The sequence below is a fragment of the Hippopotamus amphibius genome, chromosome X (assembly GCF_030028045.1).
Source record: "Hippopotamus amphibius kiboko isolate mHipAmp2 chromosome X, mHipAmp2.hap2, whole genome shotgun sequence".
Classification (NCBI taxonomy): Eukaryota; Metazoa; Chordata; class Mammalia; order Artiodactyla; family Hippopotamidae; genus Hippopotamus; species Hippopotamus amphibius.
Window position 1 is genome coordinate 79,189,968 of NC_080203.1, and position 17,151 is coordinate 79,207,118.

The following is a 17,151-nucleotide window of genomic DNA, read 5'->3' on the forward strand; positions in this document are numbered from 1 at the left end:
TTTTCTCTTGGTTGAGAGATGATTATGAAAAATAAAAGTCAAAGTCACTGGCAAATATGTTCTGTATGCCTATAACTTTTTTTCTGAGTGGATTTATCCCACAAATACTGTGTCTGGTCAAGCATGGGGACCTTCTTAAGGCAAATGCAGCCAACCAAGAGCAGGGAGAAAGGCTTGGGAGCCACAGTGCAGTGGTGTTTGTTGTGCAGCTCTCCTGATTTGCCCCTTGGAGTCTGTGCTTTCCCTCCATATGTTGTCTTCCCGCTTTGGTCAGAATATAAGTTTTCCAAGTTCCTGCTGGTCATTTGATTGAATTCAACTATGTAATGCTTTGTCCTGTTGTAGTCTGAACAAGAGTAAATTCTTGGCAGCACCTTAAAGATGGGATATTTGAAATGCTGTTCCTTAGGCTTTAGGCCGGGCTTTGGGGTGTATTGCCACTTAATAGAGTTCATTGAGAGGTTAAAGATATGCAGGTTGTGCCACAAAAGTAGTTAGAAAGGTGAGGGTTCCTGAAAGGAAAAGGGAGGAATGTTTGGATTTTCTTTTTATTTACGTGTTACAGTAAACTGCTTGGTGCAGTATTCACAGTCAAATGAAGCTCATCTAATCCCCGGGAAGGGACTGGCTTTGTGAAGTGTAGGATAAGCTGAAAGGGTTTGTGCTAAAAAATGAGCAGGTAAGGTGTATCAGAGAGATTAAGATTTTTAAGAAAAAATAAACAGTTGAATAAAATGTTTGAGGAAGGATGAAAGTTTTCTAACTGAGGGGCAAGTTGCGGTTTTTATTAGTTCCTTTTCTGAGATTAAACGTGGTAAGAGTCAGCAATTATGCAGGCTTAAACCTTTGCATGTGGGCAGAAGATCCAAGAGTTATTTTGGCTCAGGGGGCTTCTTGATACTTCTGGTGGTTTTTGTTTTTGAGTATACATAGAAAGCCAAAAATAGGACAGTTGGGAAATAAAACCCAGCAGCTAACCCACACTCCATTTCTTTCCTTTAAGTTGCATGATTCTAAAAACGTGAATTGCTAGAGGCCAAGGCGGGATGTTTCCCACTGTCTTGACCACAGTAATGTTTATACTCCCACTCTGCTTCCTCACACTGGGTAGCTCGGCGATTTTTTGAGAGTTAGTGAGATGGACGCAAAACAAAGGTATACTCTTGCTTTGTGTGGAGGAAAAAGGAAGAGAGAACACTGGAATTGGAGTTAGAAGTTACAATCTTGGCATCACCATTTGGGGATAAGAAGGCACAAATCATTTACTTTGTATATAAAATGGGGGTAATTATATGCACCTCACAGAGTTGCTTTGAGGCTCAGAGGAGTTTATGGATTATGTAGTTTGTAAATGGAAATGGCTAAATATTGTAAGTTGTTGACAGTATATCTTCAGGTTAATAATATATCTGCTGGTGAATGTGTGCTTTTTGGTAGGTTTCTAAGGGGAAATACATAAGCAGAAGTAGTTGGAAACAAATTTTTGCTGTCATCTTGTTGGAAAATGTCATTCCCTACATTGGTGTGTCTCAGCAATTAATTTTGTATACGTGTGTGGATTCATTTTGTCATTTGGAGTCTGGCATTAAAAGTAAAGAAGAATTATTGGCACCTTTTTATTTAACTTACTAAATTGATCATCATATCAACTGGCTAGTGTTTCTAGGAACCAATGAAACCTGGTGCATCATGCCACAAAAACCAGCTGCAGTTTTTTTTTTACGCTTTATATGCAGTTTATTATATGTCAATTATATCTCAACAAAAGTTCTTAAAAAAAGATAATAATAAAAAAATGATATTGCTGCGATTAAAAACAATAGCCCTTCTCCTCTATGGACCATTCTATTTCCCTAGCTACACAACAAAGGTATTAAACTATATTACCCCAAAGTTCTCTAGTAGCACATTTTTGTTTATTTTTTTTAGAGATTTTCTATTTCCTAGAGATGAGAAGGCAAGCATCTCAACAGCAGCATTACAGAATTGCTAGTTCAGTGAATTATTAAATCAGTAAGTGTTAAGTGGGCACTCAAGTATCTCGTATGTAGCAAAAACTCCACTAAGTATAGACAAAAGGTTTATGGGAAAGGAAGTGATCGCTGTGGAAAAACCTGGATGGAAATCCAAATGGGGGCCTATTGTACAATATGTTAAATATAGAAAGCTTCACAATTCAGTTTATGGAGGTAACATCATACTGAAGTCAAATTAGAATAATATTATAGAAAAGAAACAAAATCATACAGTATTCACTTATGACAAAGGATACAAAACCCCCCCAAAATAAAAATCAAATCAAAACCAAAGGTGCATTATAATGATAATATATAAATAGCCAAGTGATTCTAATCCAAAACTGCAAAAATAGGTTAACATTAGGTAACTTATTAATGCAATTCATTTTTCAAAGCCTTCCTGGCAGGTCACAGATTAGAAAAAGAGATCTCATATATGTTTACTATAAGGTAGTTTTAAATCCACGATTTTTTTCCCAGGATGCAGAAACTTATCAAAGGTTAGGTGCCCACCCAAAGAGGAAGTGGATTCATCATATTTTAGAAAGCTTCCTACTTGGTGTGTGTGTGTGTGAGGTGGGGAGGGTCACAGCTGCCAGGGACACTTAGAATCCCCCTGGATCTGGAAGATCAAAACTTGTTGCACCTGACATTTTAGACTGGGAAATTTTGTTGCCACTCAAGTAAAATCTAAAATGCAAGAAATGCTAATTTTATGTGTCCTTTAAGGGAATGTTTACAAGTATCAGGTCCTCTCGTTTCCTGAAGAAAACTCAATGTCAAAAAGGCAATATTTTCATTCAAGGGTAAGAAGAAGAATTAGTGCCCATGGATCTTTAAATATTATTTCTACCTTCAGCCCTGCCTTGTGCAGATGATGCTGGATGCTGGTCACCGGCAACAGGCTACAGAACCCTAGGGGGCCGCAGGGTTAGTCCTGGCTCACTGGTGGGTGGAGTCAGGGTCCAGAAGACTTGGGGGCTATTGCCTGACCACTGACCGGTAAGTGTCAGACTACTGGCAGTCAGCAGATGCAGTTTTGTTAGTTATTAAGCTAGTTGGAACTTGATTTCCTACTTATGTCTGATGTTGTACAGAGCTCTAGATAAGGTTTTAGTCACAACTGTGTGTAATGATTAATTTATTAAGCATAGGTCCTGTTTGTCTATTAATTAATTAATTAATTAATTAATTTCTTGGCTGTGTTGTGTCTTCATTGCTGCACTTTTCTCTAGTTGTGGCGAGTGGGGGCTACTCCTTGTTGCAGTACAGGGGCTTCTCACTGTGGTGGCTTCTCTTGTTGTGGAGCATGGGCTCTTGGTGCACAGGCTTCAGTAGTTGTGGCATGTGGGCTCAGTAGTTATGGCCCACAGGCTTAGTTGCTCTGCGGCATGTGGGATCTTCTTGGACCAGGGATTGAACCCGTGTCCCCTACATTGGCAGGCGGATTCTTTTTTTTTTTTTTCCTTTAATTTTTTTAAGCTCTTTATTGGAATATAATTGATTTACACTGCTGTGCCAATTTTTGAGGTACACCAAAATGAATCAGCTGTATTTATACACATATCCCCACCCTCCCACGACTCCCTCCCACCTTTCCCTATCCTGGCCCTCTAAGTCATCACCCATCATCGAGTTTATCTCCTTATGTTATGCAGGAACTTCCCATGAGCTATCTGTTTTACATTTGGTGGTGTATATATGTCAAAGCTGCTCTCTCACTTCGTCCCAGCTTCCCCTTTGCGCCCCCCACCGCCCCGTGTCCTCAGGTCCATTCTCTACATCTGCATCTTTATTCTTGCCCTGTCACTGGGTTCATCTGTACCTTTTTTTAAAAATTTTTTTAGATTCCATATATATGAGTTAGCATACGGTATTTGTTTTTCTCTTTCTGGCTTACTTCACTCTGTATGACAGACTCTAGGTCCATCCACCTCATTACAAATAACTCAATTTCATTCTTTTTTATGGCTGATTAATATTCCATTGTATATATGTGCCACATCTTCTTTATCCATTCATCTGTTGATGGGCATTTAGGTTGCTTCCACGTCCTGGCTATTGTAAACAGTGGGCAGGTGGATTCTTAACCACTGCACCACGAGGGAAGTCCTAGGTCCTGTTTGAATATTTAGATTTTCTTAGATATTATTCCCACTTTATATATGAGAAAACTGAAGTTCAGAGGCATTAAGTAACTTTCTCAACTGATAAGGGCAAGAGTCTGATTAGAGCCCAGACCTGACTCTAAAGGCCCTGCTTATTTTACTGCTGTATTCAGGACAAGGCATTTCATGTAGTAGGAATGACGTAGAGAATGTAAAGAGATAGCAAATAATTCAGGTCATCTGGGATATATGGTGCAGGTAGAGAAGTTTGGGAGATGAGGTTGGAATGGAAGGTTGAGGCCTTGACTGTGCAGGACCTGTTAAGTACTTCAGAGTTTTCTTTATAGGCAGGAAGTATTAAAAACATTTTTGGTAGGAGAGAGGCATGGTCTGAGCTGTGTTTTCGGAAGATTCATCTGAGAGTGATGTGTGAGGTGTTCCAGTTCTAAATAAATATTTGTGACTTTTCAGCAGTTTATTAGGAACTTTAAATTTTCTTTGATATAGCTCAGGGGTCAGCAGACCTCTTCTGTAAAGGGCAATATTTTAGACTTTGAGGGCCATGCAGTCTCTGTGACAATTACTTAACTGCCATTGTTGTGAGAAAGCAGCCATAGGTAATATGTACGTGAAATGAGAGTGGCTGTGTTCTAATAAAACTTTATTTATTGGGACTTCCCTGGTGGCACGGTGGCTGAGAGTCTGCCTGCCAATGCAGGGGACCTGGGTTTGATATGCCCTGGAGCGCTATGCCGGTGCACCACAACTGCTGAGCCTGCGTGCCCTCACTGCTGGGGGCGCGCGTGCCTGGAGTGCGTGCTCCGCAGCTGGAGGGGCCATCCCAGTGAGAAGCCCGTGCACCCGCAAAGTGAGGAGTGGCCCCCTCTCGCCATGGCTGGAGAGAGCCCGTGCAGCAAGGAAGACCCAAAGCAGCCAATAAGTAAATAAATAAATTTAAAAAAACTATTTATTGACATTGAAAAGTGAATTTCACATAATTTTCATGTCACAAAATATTATTCTTCCTTTGAATTTTTCAACTGTTTAAAAATTTAAAAACTATTCTTAGCTCAGCTGGGGTGGGGGCATACAGAAATGGCTGTGGGCCAGGTTTGATTCACTGGTTGTAGTTTGCAGACCTCTGATGTGACTAGTTAACCTAAAAGGATTTTTTTATTAGTAAGGCAATGAATATAGTTATTGGTAAAACATAATGCCATATTTCACATTTTCCATCAATTAATTTTACTTTGGTGTGCTGTTAATTATGCCTGCTCTGGATTCAGGGTTCTCAGGCTCAAATGCTGTCAGTGGCCAAGGAGAAAACAGAAAAGTATGAAGCTATTGGAAGTGGGTTAATAGGGCTGGAGTGATTGGGGTAAAATGCAGCAGCTTCATCCCTTTTTTTTAAAAGTAATTAATTAATTAATTAATTGGCTGTGTTGGGTCTTTGTTGCTGCACGTGGGCTTTGTCTAGTTGCGGTGAGTGGGGGCTACTCTTTGTTGTCGTGCATGGGCTCCTCATTGCCGTGGCTGCTCTTGTTGCAGAGCACGGGCTCTAGGCGCGTGGGCTTCAGTAGTTGCGGCACACAGGCTCAATAGTTGTGGCTCATGGGCTCTAAAGCACAGGCTCAATAGTTGTGGTGCACGGGCTTAGTTGCTCCGTAGCACGTGGGATCTTCCTGGAGCAGGGACTGAACCCGTGTCCCCTGCATTGGCAAGCGGATTCTTAACCACTGTGCCACCTAGGAAGTCCAGCCTCATCCCATTTTAAAAGCATTTGCTTTCTTTAAAAATGTGATAGCTAAATGAAATATATTCACAACCTAGATTCAATCAGGTTGCAACTCCTGAACTGGAGGATCTACTTCTAACAGTCTAGGAGTCTTGGACTCTTATGGGCTAGGAAAATGGAAGGTGATAGTCTCCAGATAGCGATTTCTCTGGGGAAGCACCACTAGACACTGCAAATGAACAGAGGCAGAATGATGGTATAATGGGACAAAACCCTAGACATGATGGGTATGGTGATGATTCTGCTACAAATGGGGTCTGTGACCTTGGTAAGTCATTTTGCTGGGGCCTTTAGTCTGCAGCTTTACAAAGGTGGGGATGGGTAGGGGATCTATAAACCCACTTTCAGATCTAACATTCCATGACTTTTTTTCAGTGTATATTGTAGTTTGCTCATTTTGGAAAGGAATGAGTAACCTCATTATAGGATCTTAGTTTATACCTATATAAATTTTCACATTATATTAGTTTACTGACAGTATTAAATATAAAAGTTTAAACAAAATTTTAAAATAGCTTTTCAAAAACCAAGGATAACGTACTTTATATGTATGTATGTTTATATGTATAAAACAGATGTCAGAAAAAATGAATTGTATAATTAAGCCCATACGTATACTTGCAAAACCACATATACACAGGCTGTCTTGGACTAATGAAAAACGTTATGTTTTCAAAGAATGCAAAAATGTTACTTTCTTACATTCTATACTTTTCAAGATAAGTGTTTTAGATGTTTAAATTAAGGTGACCTTTTGGGGTACCTTTTCAGCTCTTGCTTTGGCAACTGGGGCACCTATTTGGTAATTGCTTTCCTGAAAGGATGGGCCAATTCCATTTTTGAGGCAAATCTGATATTGAATATACTTAGTGGAGCCATCTCTAGCTTTGCATACAGAGAAGCTCGGTGCTAGTTCCAACTGTGCCACTTCCTAGCTGTATGACTCTAAGTCTTTAGTTTTGTGAACCTGAGTTTTCCATTTCTAAAATTAGAGGTTTGGTCAGTGAGCTTTAAGGTTCCTTCTGGCTTTCTCATTCTATTTTCTGGGCTGCTATTGTCTTGCACAAATAGTCAAGCAACCTAAATTGATTCCATTGTAAACTTTGGAGCCAGTTCATCTTTACTTTAGTAGAGTGGGCAAAGGGAAAATCCAACTGATATGTCCAGTGTAAGCAGAATTGAATTGTGCTAGCCTATTTGATTATCCACTTGATGAAAGCTTCTTGAGAGGTGCCAACCTGGTGCGCTTCAGTTCTGTCCTGAATAGCTCTATAGTGAGAGAGACCAAAGCTTTTAATTCCTTTGGGGTGAGTGTAGTGCTATGGTGTGCAGGGAGGAGTTGGTGATGTAATATACATTCTCAGCCAGCAGATATCCTGTCATTATCCTGGTGGTAGTTAATCAGTGCATTGGAGGACATGGAGTGGCAGTCAGCTGCTTGTATCTGCACGTTCTGCATCTCCGGATTCAACCAACTGGGGATTGAAAATATTTGGAAAAAAAATTCCAGAAAGTTCCCCAAAGCAAAACTTGATTTTCCACATGCTAGCAGCTATTTACATAGCATTTACATTATATTAGGTATTGTAAGTAATAGGAGGATGTGGGTAGGTTATATGCAAATACTACACCATTTTATATAACGGACTTGAGTATTTGTGGATTTTGGTATCTGCAGGGGTCCTGGAACCAATTCCCCACAGAGAATGAGAGAAGACTGTATTGTAGATATTCTGCAGAGTAGCTCAGATGAGTGTAATGAGTATGTCATGTGTTACTGCTGTTAGTAGATATGAAGCAATGTCAAATGGAATTTGGTGGAGGCAATATTACCATATTCATAGAAGGTCCTCAGAAGACCAGATTCCAAGGTAGCTAGACCGGAGTGCTGTGGGGACTAAGGCAGAAAAGTGAACCAAGCCAGCCTTTCAGTGTGACCATTTACAAGAAGCTGTTTTTTTTTTTAAATGGATGGTGAATGGTGTTGGGGTGGGGTAGGGAAGATTACGGCTTGATCTGCTTATTAAGAAAAGTTTTTCTGAGTTAAGAGTGATGAAGGAAAATTACTTTTCAGCTTCATTTTTATAGCATCATTTCTTTAAAGCATAACCCAAAATTTCTGTTTAATCTGACATCTCTCTCTAATAAGTTACTACAGAAATTTCCTAAAAGCCCATGATAATCTGGAATACGTGCTTTTACAGGGGAGTATCCTGGAAATTTGAGCTGATTTTTTTTTTCTAGTGGAGTGGAGGGCCCTCATGATGTGTTACTGGGCTTGTCTCAAGTGCTAAAGCCTTATAGAATGTAAAGATAATTAATTTTAATTCAACAAGGATTTACAAAGCACCTACTATGTGTCAGCCAACTGGGCACCTGGAGATATAATGGTGAATAAGGCTGATACGGGCTCTGCCCTCTTGGAGCATACATTAAACATCTGATTACCCACTTAAATAATTTAATTACAGTTGTGAGAAGAGCTATGAAGAAGTTTAGGATACGATATATATTCTATCACATGTTACAAAGTGGGGCTTTGTTGGGGGAAAAATGAGCTAAATGGTGGGGATGAAACTGTCTATAAGAAAAAAGAATAACTGAGGAGGAAGAGTTCCTAAGTTAAAGCTATCTGTTTTACTACCATGGTAGTTAATGATCCTGATAATGAGTAAGACTCTTTAAGTGAATGGAGAGGTTGTCAGAAATAGGGTGTAGTATATCTCCTGGGGTCTTTGGCCACACTGCACAGCTTGTGGGATCTCAGTTCCTTGATCAGGGATTGGACGCGGGCCACGGCAGTGAAAGCCTGGAGTTCTAACCACTAGGCAACCAGGGAACTCCCCTACTTCTTTTATAAGTATATTAAAAATGTTTTTTGAGTAAGTAAGACATGAACGTGGTACAATATTCAAAAGGTACAAAAGGGTAAACCTTTTCCCTCCTTCTGTGTCCCAGTTCCACAGTTCTTCATACTAGAGGCAACAGCTGGCAACTTTTTGCTTATCTTTTAAAAAGACTTTTCCTGGTACTTTTTTCAACTTCTGCTTCCATAGGGATGTGTTCATTGTAGGCAAATTCTCAGTGATGCTGGGGCAAGATTTCTTTAGGATTGTACTTGGAGGGAATGGTAGATTAAAGACCTCATAAAATCAATTCTTCCATAAAAGCTAAAAGAACACTGGCAAAAATTGTCAGAATTAACTTTTTCAAAACTCTGTAAGTTAACCAAAAGGCTTGCAACAATCTGAAGAATGTTTATTGTTGGAAACATGTTAAACCTTTGTAGCAGCAGGTTTTGTGGCATTTTAACTTACCCTGCCTCCCATTCCCTTCTCCAGGGCTTTGTGGTAGCCTTGAAAACCAACAGCCTCATAACCATAGTAGCTGTGGAAACCAGTAGCCTTTTAGCACCTGATGGGGAAGACTGGGTTTGTAGTTCCTCAAAAACTCACAGACCTATAGTCTTGTCGCTATCTAACCTGTCTCAAAGCCCCATTCACACAGCTTCTCATTACTTTACCTGATTTAGAGCTAGCTCGGTGGGAAAAGTTCTAACTCCAAGGTGTTTAACATCACAAGTGACTTAGACTAACTGAGACCAGTCATGGCAAGCAAAAGCCTGGCCAAAAACATAAAAGGGAAATGAGATATCTACTGGGGGCTTTGAAAAGCTCTGACATATTACAGGGGATCTAGAAGGCCACATGCATGCTCAGGACTGTGCATGTGCCTAGAAAAGACCTGAGAGGGCCCCAATTTCTCTCCAATGGCGGAACTTGAGGCAGAGTTATAAACTTCTTCTCTGAGTGTTGAAGAAATGACCCAACATGCACACAGGATGCCTCAGAAAAAAAGTGGCAGACTTAATGGCTGAAGAGGTTCAAGCAGATCTCTGAACAGTTACTAGCTGGCCACTAAACTAACCAAGCAGAGACTTCAGGGGACACACACTAGAAGGAATACAGATATTACAGAATTTTTCCAAGAAATGTGCTAAACAAACAAACAGCAACAAAAACAATGACCAAAAAAAAAAAATAATAATAATAACAACAAAACCTGGGGGAAATCTGATTTCCAGAAGGACCACATTTGCATTGTCTAAAATGTCCCATTTTCTACAAAAAAAATGATCAGATATGCAAAGAAACAGAAAAGTATGGTTCATACACACAAAAAAGCTGTCAGTAGAAACTGTCCCTCATGGAGCCTAAATGTTGGAATTTACACAAAGAATTAAATCAGCTAGTATAAATATATTCAAAGAACTAAAGGAAACCATGTCTACAGATTTAAAGGAGAGCCTGAGAACAATATTTTACAAAGAGAGAAGGAAAGCCTGAGCACACTGTTTCACCAAAGAGACAATATGAAGAGATAAAAATTATAAAGAAGAGCCAGAAAGAAATTCTAGAGTTGAAAAATAAAATAACTAGTGGACTTCCTAGGTGGCACACTGGTTAAGAATCCACCTGCCAATGCAGGGGACACAGGTTTGATCCCTGCTCCAGGAAGATTCCGCATGCCGTGGAGCAACTAAGCCCATGCACCACAACTGCTGAGCCCATGTGCTGCAACTACTGAAGCCCATGTGCCTAGAGCCCATGCTCTGCAAGAAGAGAAGCCACGGCAATTAGGAGCCCGTGCACCACAAGGAAAAGTAGCCCCTGCTCCCTGCAACTAGACAAAGCCTGTGTGCAGCAGTGAAGACCCAACACAACCAATAAATAAATAAATAAATTTAAAGAAAAATAAAATAACTAAAATGAAAAATCCATTAGAGAGATTCAACAACAGATTTGAGCTATCAGAAGAGAGAGTCACAGAACTTGAAGATAATCCAGTCTGAGATAGAAAAAAGCAGAAAGAATATTTGAAGAAATAATGGCCAAAACTCCCCCAATTTGATGCACACACTAATCTCCAGATCCAAGAAGCTGAAAAAACTCCAAGTAGGATAAATTCAAAAAGATCCATACCTAGATACATTATAGTCAAACTGGTGAAAACGAAAGACAAAGAGAGGATCTTGAAAGAAACAAGAGAAAAACAACTCATTAGGTGAACAGGACCCTCAATAGTATTAAGAGCTGATTTCCCATCAGAAAGCATGGAGACTGGAAGGCAGTGGACTGACATATTCAAAGTGCTGAAAGAAAAATAATATCAACCAAGAGTTCTTTATTCATCAAAACTATTCTTTTTTATTTTTTATTTTTAATAAATTTATTTATTTATTTACTTAATTGGCTGTGTTGGGTCTTTTTTTTTTTGCTGTGCATGGGCTTTCTTTAGTTGCGGTGAGTGGGGGCTACTCTTCGTTGTGGTGCATGGGCTCCTCATTGCTGTGGCTTCTCTTGTTGTGGAGCATGGGCTCTAGGCACGTGGGCTTCAGTAGTTGCAGCACATGGGCTCAATAGTTGTGGTTCACAGGCTCTAAAGCGCAGGCTCAATAGTTGTGATGCATGGGCTTAGTTGCTCCGCGGCATGTGGGATCTTCCTGGAGCAGGGATCGAACCCATGTCCCCTGCATTGACAGGTGGGTTGTTAACCACTGAGCAACCCAGGAAGCCCCAAAACTTCTTTTAAGGCAAGCAAGGGACTTCCCTGGCAGTCCAGTGGGTAAGACTCCGTGCTCCCAATGCAGGGGGCCTGGGTTCGATCCCTGGTCAGGGAACTAGATCCCACATGCTCACAACAAAGAGTCTGCATGCTGCAACTAAAAGTTCCCACATGCCACAACTAAAAAAGATCTTGCACACCACAATTAAGACCCGGCCCAACCAACCAAATAAATAAATAAATAAATATTAAAAACAAAAACGAAAACAAGGGAGAATTAAGACAGTCTCAGAATAAAAAAACAAAACAAAACTGAGAATTGGTCACTAGCAGAACTGCCTTACAGGAAATACTAATGAGAGTACTTCAGGATGAAATGAAAAAATGATGTATGGTAATTCAAATCTGCACAAAATATGAAGAGCACCAGTAAATGTAACTATATAGGTATATATGAAAGAGAGTATAACTGTCTTTTTTCAGTAACTTATTTCTTCTCTATTTGGTTTAAATGACAACTGTGTTATGCAATAGTTATAAAACTGTGTTGATGAGCTTATGATATATAAAAATGCAATATGTATGCAATACGGCACAAAGCAGGGGGAGGAAACAATTATATTGTAGCAACATTTCTGTATGCTTTCTAAATTAAGTTAAAATTAATCTGAACCATATTGTAATCTTGAGGTCAGCTGCTAAGAAAATAACTGAAAAAAATATAGTGAAAGAAATAACAAGAGAATCAAAATAGTACATTAGACAATATTTAACACAAAAGAAGGTAGTATTGGAAAAATAGAGGAAAAAAGACAGGATGTCTTTTTTATGTTTGGCATTTACTTTGTTTTCTATCTTATCAGTAATGGTAAATGTAAATGGAATACACACTTCAGTAAAAGGCAGAGTTTGGCAAAGTGGATAAATTGATCAAAAAATGAATTAATTGATTGAAATATATGCTGTCCTTTAAGAGACACATTTTGTGTTCAAAGACGCAAATAGATTGAAAGTAAAAGGATGGAAAAATATACCAGGCAAACAGTAACCAAAGAGACTTAGGATGGCTATATAAACATCAGACAAAATATATTTTAAGACAAAAATTTTATGACATACAAACAAAAACATTTTATAATGGTAAAACTGTCAGTATATCCGGAAGATACCGAGTTTTAAACATATGCCTAATAACAGTGCCACCAAATACTTGACGCAAAAGTGGACAGCATTGAAGAGAAAAATAGATAATCTAACAGTAATAGTTGGAGACTTCAATACTGTACTTTCAATAATGGATAGAACTACCAGACAGAGCTCAATGAGTAAATAGAAGAATTGAACAACATTATAAACCAAGTAGGTCTTCTATAGACATCTGTAGAACACTCCACACAATAGCAGAATACACATTCTTCTTAAGTGCACATGGAACATTTTCCAAGACAGACCCTCTGATAGGCCACAAAACTTGCCTGAATATATTTATTTATACAAATTATGTTCTGTAGCAACAGTGGGATGAAATTACAAATCAATAACAGATATTTAGGCAGTTGACAAATATGTGGAAATTAAATATCACACTCCCGAGTAACCAGTGGGTCAAAGAAGAAATCACAAGGGAAATTAGAAAACACTTTGGAATGAATAAAAATGAAAACACAACGTGTCAAAACTGATGGGATGCAGCAAAAGCGGTGCTTTGGGGAAAATCTATAGCTTTAAACACCTACATTAGAAAAGAAGAAAGATCATAATTCAATAACCTGACCATCCGCATTAAGAAACTAGAAAAAGAACAAATGAATCCCAAAGCAAGTAGAAGGAAAGAAATTATAAAATTAGAGTAGAACTAAATGAAATAAAGAATAGGAAAATTTAAAAAATCAAGAGTTGGTTTTTAAAAATAACCACATTGAGAAACCATTAGCTAGACTGACAAAGACAAGAGAGAAAAGACTCCAAATATTAAAAGCATGAATGAAGGAGGAGACACTACTACCAAACTTACAAAAACAAAAAAAGAATAAATGAGAATACAATGAATAACTGTATGCTGATAAATTATATAATTTAGATGGAATGGACAAATTTCTAGGAAGATACAAACTACCAAAATTGACTCCACAATAAATGGAAAGTCTGTGTAGACCTAGAACAAATAAAGGCATTGAATTAGTAATCAAAATGCTACCCACAAAGAAAAGCCCAGGCCTAGATGGCTTCACTAGTGAATTCTTCCAGCCATTTAAAGAAAAATTAATACCCATCCTTCTCAAACTTTCAAAAGTTAGAGCACTTCTTAACACATTTTCTGAGGCCAGTAGTATCCTGATACCAAAACCAAAGACATCACAAGTAAACTATTGACCAAATTTCCTTAAGAATATAGATGCAAAAATCATCAACAAAATACTAGCAAAACCAAATCCAGCAACATATAAAAAGAATTATACATCATAACCAAGTGGAATTTATTCCAGGAATGCAAAGTCAGTTTAACATCTGAAAATCTGTCAGTGTAATAATGTAATATACCAAATAACTAGAAAAAAGGGGAACACATTTTTATATCAATAGATACAGATATTTTTGAAAGTCCACTACCTTATTATGCTAAAAACACTAAACAAACTAGGTAGGTCAGTTAGTGATTGTCTAGGGCTGGGGGAGAGGGTCGGGGTGTGTTGTGACTACTAATGGGTAAAGGATGTTTTTGGGGGGTTGTGAAATTTTTCTAAAATTAGATTGTGATGATAGTTGCACAACACTGTGAGTATACTAAAAACCACTTAATTGTACACTTTAATAAGTGAATTTTATGGTATGTGAGTCACATTTCAAAGCCATTTTTTAAAAAATTGTGCTTGGAGAAACAGAGGTGCTTGGCTTATGTACCTAAATCTTCCTTTGGCTCTTCCTTACAGAAAAACAGAACTGGCAAGTTGTTTACAAAGCTTCATGTCCACTCTGTTAAGTTTATATCTAGGGAAAGGAAGCCAAGAGAGAGAACTGACTCTTCCAGGGATCTGGAGCTAGAGTATGAATTGGTACCAGAATCAAATTTTCTGGTTTCCCATTCCAAGGCTCTTTCTGCACCGTACTCTAAAGCAGGTACCTTGCATTAAAACTGTCTATATGTTCTTTATTGGGGCTGGGGGTGCTTTTGTTTGAAGTGACCCAGTTGGCAGTGAAGAACTGTGCTAGTGGAAAGTTTCCTTTCATTGTCTTTCTTCCATTATCATGGCTGGGATCAGGTAGTTTCCCTGTTGAGCAGTCTAGCCCCATTTTAATTAGGGCCTGGTTATGTTTTCTTTTTGTCACAGAAGAATGGCAGTATATTACATCTTGGTGGTGTGCCACCTGTCCTCTTTGTTTCCTGCTCCAAGAGCCTACACCAGTTGGTTGGGCAGTTCCAGAGGCCTCCCCCCTTCTCTGCTCATCTGTTCACTTCTTACGACAAATGCAGCTGCTTTGCATGTAGCAGATAGTGTATATTGGGAAATGTGTGGTGTTACTAAAGGTTGACAAAGCCCTCCCTCCATATTATTTTTATCCCTAGGCAGCATGGAATTTCTCACTAGTAGCAAGCAGTAGGCCCAGTACTATAGTACCATATTAGGAACTTCAAGGCAGTTCTTTGCAAAAGGTTTTCATTAAGGACTTCCCAGAAGCAGGAAGGCCACATTTCAGCTTCCAACTCTCTTTCCAGAGCCAGGATGTCGTGGAAAAGCCTTTCCCTGTGATTGGAAAAATATGTATTATGCATGTGGCAGTTGACAGCTGGAGACTAATCCTGAATTCATCCATCCTGAATTCATTAGGTGGGGGGAGGAGGGTGGGTAACAAGCCATCGAGGTGTTTTATAGCTTCCCCTTACAACTTTGCTTAGAGCAGGAAAAAAAAAATGGAAAGAGATTTCTGAAGAGAATGTCTCTGCCACCATTATCACCATGCTGAATTTCTCTTGTTCTTAACATGGGAAATATTGATATCTTTCCATATTTGGTTTGTCTGGAGTGATTTGTCTTCTAGAACCCAAGCCCAGTGTTTCAGGGTTTATGGAAGTGATTGTTCTGTTATGGTACTAAATGGGAAAGCAAGGGGTACCGATGTGCTAGTTGGGTAACAGCTCAGCCAGGGAGTGTATGGCTGCACTAGCAGAATGAAAGGGGAGAGAAAGCTGGGGTTTCTTGGTATTTTGTTTGGGTTTCCTTTTTGAAAAGCAGATGCTGTTTAACTGTTTCCTTTTCTTTTTGATTAATGGGCAGTATCTTGCTGGAAATGGACTCATAGAATTTTATGGGACTTAAAAGAATATTTCATTTAACTCTTCTATATTTCAGATGAGGAAACAAACCTAAGAGGGGATGTTCCTTGTCCAAGGTCACTGGGTTAATCACAGAGTTGGTACAGAAACACAATAATCCAGTCCCACTCTTAGGCTCTGTGCAATGTCACTGTACCTTATGAAAACAGTCTCTACCCTTCACCAACCTCTTTTTGCTGAGCCTGTGATTTTTTTCAGAATCACTTTCCGCTTGTAAAAGAAAAGAATTGTTTTCTCTTCACTGCCTCTTGCCAAGAATGCACCTCCAGTGTTGGTCTGAAGGCAGCCAAGCGTTTCACAGACCTGCAGGCCTGGAGTAGGGGAAGGTCAGGAAATCTGAAGTCACTGCTGTACTTTTTCTGGTTGGCGCTTGCCTAGTAAGAATGTGATGAAATAGAAGATCAAGAGACAGACCTTCTATAATAGAACACTTACCCCTAGATATATGGAATTTAGAGAATCCAGTTATGAATGAGGAAGAAGCAACTCTAATATAAATTGAGTTGGAGTTCAGGTTTGGTAATAATATTTGTGGTGGGTTAACAGCAAGGCTGGGATCTGTGAACATGATCTCACTCAGGTTGACCAGTTACCTGGATATGGGCATTAGATACAGATATGGGCATAAGCTAATATTTACAGAGTACTTTATAATATATAAGGTACTTTCACATACATTATATAACTTAATCTGGGAACAAAAGTGTTATCTCTGTTTTACTGATGGGGAAACTAAGGCTTACAGAGTTTCAGAACTTTCATGCTACTAGTCAGTGGTAAAGCTACTAAGGTTTTCTGAATATTGCCACTGTTTCACTTTGATTTTATTTCCTTTAATTATGAAAGAGAATATAAGTGCTGTTCAGAGGAACAGGTAGTTCAGAAAGTAGAGTTATGAAGAAGAGATATGGGGCCTTCTGTAGAGAAACAGTAACAGCCATTAGTACACATCTCCACAGGACGTGGCCATTAGGAAAGGTTTGAAAGCTGGAGAACAGCAGTAGAGGAGTGGGTAGCTAACAGGACCGATAGACCAGAGCTTGTGGTAGAGCTTCTGGCATCATCAACCTTGGGCTATTCTGTGAGCTCCTGTGGAGAAGACTGTTTAGGCCAAGGTAGAGGCCTTAAAAGAAGAATTCTCTGAAGTCAGCGGAGGTTGTTAAAAGGAAGTAGGGAAACTTCATATTGTGATGAAGGAGAGAGTGACCCTAGGCCTTTCTGATTACATCTTTAGGATGGAAAATAAACCTAAAAATTGTAAGTTAACAAGGAAGAAAATTAGGGGCATATTTTAATAGGCTGCTCAGTTTTCAATTCTGAAAGTTTCATAGG

At 39.0% G+C, this 17,151-nt stretch overlaps 1 protein-coding gene across 5 annotated transcripts in view; it reads left to right on the forward strand.

Annotated features, from left to right (window-relative positions):
- The window catches only part of OPHN1 (oligophrenin 1), a 648,185-nt gene that overhangs the window by 1,742 nt on the left and 629,292 nt on the right, over positions 1-17,151 (forward strand). The window lies entirely within an intron of this gene.